Below are 6,202 nucleotides of genomic sequence, written 5' to 3' on the forward strand. Positions count from 1 at the left end.
TTGTTCTTTATTCTCTCTCATGAATATTATGAGAGAATAATATTTAAAAGGAAATAAGATATTTCCTTTATTATCTCATTAATACATATTATCTATTTAAACAGAAAATAAAATCTCATTGATATTGATCAGATGGCTAAGAGAGAAAGTAGGATTCATGAGATGAGATCAAAGGGTCAAGCTTTGATTCACTAGTGTGAACACTATAAAAGGAAATAATATATTTTGGAAACTATCAAGAATATATCTTTTCCACTACTATAAATAGGGGTTCATGAGAAGGCAACACACACACACACACACACACACACACACACACACACACACACACACACACACACACACACACACACACACACACACACTTTTGTGCTTCAGCAAATTCGGCCAAGAGAGTCTCTCCCTCTCTCTCTCGGTCGACTCCTCTCTCCCCCTCTTGGAACTCCGTGATTCCAATCCCATAAACACGGTGCGATCTAAACCCCTCGTTGTAGATCGTAGTGAGATAAAGATTGTGCCCACTCATCTTTCTTATTCGTCTCGGATATTACGTCTCAGAAGATTACGATGTCATTACTGATGAGTTCAGAGCGTCGAGGAGCTAAAAGCTTGAAGATAGTCTTTTAAGACTATAGATAGAGGAGTCAAAACTTGAAGATTCAGTAGCTGATCCAAAACGTGTAAGTATTATTGAATCTCTGAACATTGCTCTTATTGGTTGCTTGACATTGCTTTCATGTATTATTAATAAGTAAATCTAGATCTTGTTAGATAACCACAATATTAATTAGCTCTTGTTAGTACAATTATTCTTTTCCGCACTTAATATGGTTATCAAGGTGTAATAATCACCAACAAGTGGTATCCGAGCTAGTTGATTTACGTTATTAATTGATTCGTTCATGTGATTAATTTAAATGATTTGAATGAAAATATAATTAGATTATGTTTTTCATGCAATTCAATATATGATTATGTGAATTGTGATTCGGGGTTGATCGTAGAATATTTGATCCTTGTATTTTCTAGATCTTATGTTAAACCCGAAATTCAAAGGGTATATAGGTGTTTTTTTGTAAACTTTATTATTGTAAATTGTTGTAATCCGACGAGTGACGTTCTTGATCAAAACGATCGGCGAGAGACAGACCCACAATGAGTAGAAGTAAAGGACCAAAAGAGGATCACTAAGGGCGAAGAACTCCCGCTGTGGTGGTGGGACCAAGCCACCATAAGAGGCGGACAGCCCCTCTGCTGCCTCGCCACTGTGGCCGTGTGGCCCACCTGGCACACGGCCCGACCACTCGGGTCGAGTCCCACCGTGGCGGGTGAACTCGAGGATAGTCCGGGCTTGGGCCCGGATGCCAAGTGGGCCCACGGGCCCACTCAATAAAAAATGAAAAAATAAATAATTTGATATTGATTTATTTTCCAGTGGGACATTGATATGGGCCCATAAATTATCCATGAACCAATTTGATATTGGGTTCATCTCATTTTATTTGTTAAGATTCAAATAGGATACGATTAAACCGAATCAAACCATGCTTGCTTTGCTTGTTTATTTAATTGTTTTGCCATGCTTGATATAACTTGGAACTTGTGTCGTGGGTTATCATGGGCTTTCATTTATTAATTTGAAAATATCTAGTTGGATTAGGATAGTTAATTAATGAATGAGTTGAAGGGATCAAAAAGCTTTGTCACCAAGCCAATAAGAGGCTAAGTTGGGGGGTTAATAAAAGACGATGTCTTCCCTCCCAATTGGAAGCTTTTCCGTGAAGGAATACTATTAGGATAATCAAGACTAGATATCACGAAATTCATAATAACTAAGCTATATCGAAACTTATATTTTTAAGGGTAGCTTAGAAACACTCGAGTTTTTAATACCATTTAGTTAACTCAAGTGGATCACCTAGATTAATGTTAATGCTAGGAAAATTAAAATACTAAAAGTATATTGAGTCTGTAAGGCCTCCAACATTAACATAACATTGTGAGGGTGGTCTTGCTCGCCTCGTGACCGACGGTGTTTTAGACATGGTGGTCCATTCCCTTCAGAAAGTGTAAGCGCATTCCAATACCAAGGTTGTGTTTCTGACGATAGGTGGAGATGTGGATCTCGTGCCTGACCTAGGCTTCCCTAGCACACACGGGTTAAGCTTTGTCTGCTAAAATATTGGGTAGACTCAAGTGTGAGATGACCGGTGGTTGTCTCATATGGCCAAAGATTCCAATAAAACTGGTAGTTAGTAAGCATAGTTATGAATGTACATAAACCAAGATTGCTTTACTAATCTGAGATAGTCCTCATTTCCGCTAGGTGCACTCCGTTACGTCACCTTAGTGAAACAGACCGTGGCTATTGTGGAATTACCATTGAATATAAAAGTTGGGTCTTTTTAGAGATTAGTATTTTTCCCCATGCTTATTGCATCATGTTTTTATTTCCTAAACTATTGTGATGAATGTTTTTCTTTTCGAATAATTATTGGGTAATCTAGCTGTTGGAATCGATCTAGGGTTTAAGAAAATAATTAACGCTTCGGTAAGCGGCGGAATTTTAAAAATTTTCTTTTACAAGTAAAACAGTTTTTACTAACCTAGACAAAGAGCAAGTACACGTAATTAAAAACTATTATGAGCTAAGAAGATTACTAACCTTTCTTGAAGCTTGATCTTTGAGAAGCTCTTAGAAAGTTGCAACGCTCGTCTCCCCTCGTAGCACGTCCCTCTTTCTTTCCTCGGCACCTCGAGCAACCACGAAAGTTTCTATCACTAAATCACTCGAAATAAAGGAATCAGTGAGTGGGCACTTTTAAACACTACAACTTAAGAACGAGTCTTGAAGTCGCAGAGCTAAACTCTAGGTCAAATGAGGACCTAGGTGCCAAAACAAAAAATCGAAAATAAACTAGAGAGAGAGAGGAAGGGGCGGCCAAAGTTCTAGAGAGAGAGTCTCTCAAATCTCTTAAACTTGGATGAATGAATTGTGAAGAAAAGGGGCTCCTATTTATAAGAGAGGTCTCACCTTCAATAAGGTAGTTTCCTCTTCTATAGAATATCACATATTTATGAGCCAATTTCCCTTTTCCTTCAAAGAGTCACACGGCCAAGACTAAACAAGTAAGTCCTTGGATTTGTTTCCTCTTTTATTTGCTTCTCTCTTGATCCTTTTGGGCACCTACCTTGCTTTCCCCTTAGGGGAAATTTGTTTCCTCTTTTTCTTTTGGCAAGTATCTTCATACATTTATGCACAAAATATTCTCTCTTTCCTTGGGTGTGTTGGGCGCCTATCCCTATTCTAGAAAGGCCTTCTAGAAGCTTTTTCACTTGTTCATGACAACATGAAAAATGCCCATTAAGAATTTTCATTAAAATTCTTATGAAATGAAATTAATCCACAAGGCCCAATTAATCTTATTATGGCCGAGTGTTACTTGTCATCAAATGACCATGTCAAAAAATTTATTGACATTCATTTCATCCTATGTGTCAAAAGACAAAAATACCCTTTTGACAATTTTCGTTTTTGTTTTGACTTAGCTTCCAGTTTAACTATTCCTACTTTATGTGATTCGTGACAGTGACCTCATGGACCCAAATGAACAAAGCTTGAGCTAAACACTTGGACTCAAAAGTTCACAAACCTTTTCCAAGTTTAGCTTAATGTCAACTGACTCCACTAAAGAGTTGACACTAAAAATCTCTCGGTTCAAATGAATTTATTTTCTACTCAAGAATTCAACCAAATTATGATGAGCGGATCCACTGAATATTATCTACGTTTACCCTTCATGAATGTCATCAGCTAGTCGGGATTTACTAAATTACCATTTTACCATTCTAGCTGTTATTTCCTCAACTCATTTGTCGCTTGTGAATAAGTTAGAAACAATGTATTGACGAGGAGCTAACAAGTCACATTGTTTCATCCAAAAGAGTCAGGACTCAATTTGGACACTGGCCAGTTCATTTATTCACACTCCAAGGAACAAAGCATGAGGTGACATACATTGCATTTCAGCAATCTTGTACATGAATTCCATATCTATGAGAACTTCACAAAGTTACTCATGACATTCTCACAACTTAGTACTTCACCAATAGACCCTGTTCGGAATCACATAGTGAGTCCGAACTCTGACTTTCTCAAATGAGAATACGTAAGCTGTGAAATGGCATGTCTCATTTCAGGATTAAGGTAAGCAAGATGCAATTCATACATAGTGACTTCGAGACATAAGAGGTTAAATGTTTTGTTCTTATCTTGTCTCTAGAAGTGCACTGGTCAATTCAGTACCTTCGGAAGATACATAGAAGAACTATAGAGTCTCCAACTCTCAATGCCTCATAACCAGACATCATAGATTCTCCTAACAATCATACTGAGGTCAATAGTCCTTTGACCCTTAGATTGCGAATATATCGTTTTAAGCAAACTACGAAGAGTTTGTTCATGCAAATCTACATTTGTCTCTTCGTAAGTTGTTAAGTTTGTTTATGGACTAAAAGACTAAGGTTTTATCATAAAGTTTCAAACAAAGAAAGAATGAATGAACGTTTCAACTTTATTATTAAATGAATAGACAATTACAAGCAAGAGTCTTCATGAGACTTTATTACATCAAATGTACAAAATAAAGACTACAACTCTTCTTGTGGGCACCATTGACAACACTAGCAACGTAGCCAATTTCAAACATGGTTTTAAGGATGTACCCAACGTTTGGTAAATTTTGTAATCTAGCCATTTACAGAAATAAACGGTTAGAAAATATCGAAAATACCCTTATGTAACATAAATCATAGAAACCAAATACTAGCCAATGTTTCAGCCAGACGAAGTTTATCGTGCTTAAAATAAACGGAAATTAACTGAAATTAACAAAGCAACGGAGATTAAAAAAAATTAGAAAGAAATAAACGCTCAATAACCAACTTTGCCAAATATAGAATTTTTTAAAAATTCTAAATATATACACGTGTATTAACTTCGAAAATTTTGGTTGATCAAACATGGGCTACAAGTTTTGTAAGCAAATTCTAGTAGAGGATATTATAGTAATTAACATCTTACATAATTAAGACACGTCATCATTTTTTGCTAGAGTGAAAATTTGGACAAAACGTTGGCTAGATTACAATTTCAACGTTTCAGGTGACTTAGTTCGACTAATTTTTATAATTATTTATGTACTTGTATTTTATTAAATTTCACCATGACTTCAAACTATTCCTTGTTGAAAGAAATTATGGATACTAAAATGAAGAACAGAGAGTGTGCCATCGACCACATGAAGTCGATGACCGATAGATTGAATCTGATCGGCTTCTTAGGCATTGAGATAAATGAAGCTACTCGAGTGGAGATTGTTCTTGAATCCCTCGCCGAGGAGTACGCCGGCTTCAAAGAATACTTTCGTGGTTTCGGCCCAAAGTGTTGGCATTGATGCTCACAAGAAGAGTAGTAGTTGTTTATATGCATTTGATGTAATAAAGTATCACGAAGACTTTTGCTTGTAACTGCTGAATAATTAATAAAGAGTTGAAACTTTCATTCATTCTTCTTTGTTTGTATGATGCTTTATGATAAACCTTAGTCGTTAGTCCTTAAACAAACCTAACAACAAAAAAAGAGTCAAATACAGATTTACATGAACAAACTCTCCATGGTTTGCTTAAAACAGTACATTCACAATCTGAGGATCAAATGGCAATTGATCTCAGTATGATTGTTAGGAGAACCTATGATGTCTGTTTATGAGACATAGAGAGTTGGATATAATTCTTCCTAGGTATCTTTATGAAGATACTGAATTGACCAGTGCACTTCTAGAGACAGTCTAAGAACAAACCATTTAACATTTTATGTCTCAAAGTCACTATGTATTGATTGCATCATGCTAACCTCAATCCTGAAATGAGACATGTCACTTCAGAGCTTACATACTCTCGTTTGAGAAAGTCAGAGTTCTAGATTCACTATGTGATATAGACAAGACCTATTGATGAAGTACTAAGTTATGAAGATCTCATAAACAACTTTGTGAAGATCTCATAGATATGGAATTCATGCAAGATTGCTGAAATGCAATGTATATCACCTCATGCTTTGTTCATTGGAATGTGAATAAATGAACTAGCCAGTGTCCAAATTGAGTCATGACTCTTTTTGGATGACTCAATGTGACTTGTT

This window comes from Urtica dioica, chromosome 4 (genome assembly GCF_054948205.1).
Source record: "Urtica dioica subsp. dioica isolate 48M chromosome 4, U.dioica_male_clone48M_v1_H2, whole genome shotgun sequence".
NCBI classification, from domain to species: Eukaryota; Viridiplantae; Streptophyta; class Magnoliopsida; order Rosales; family Urticaceae; genus Urtica; species Urtica dioica.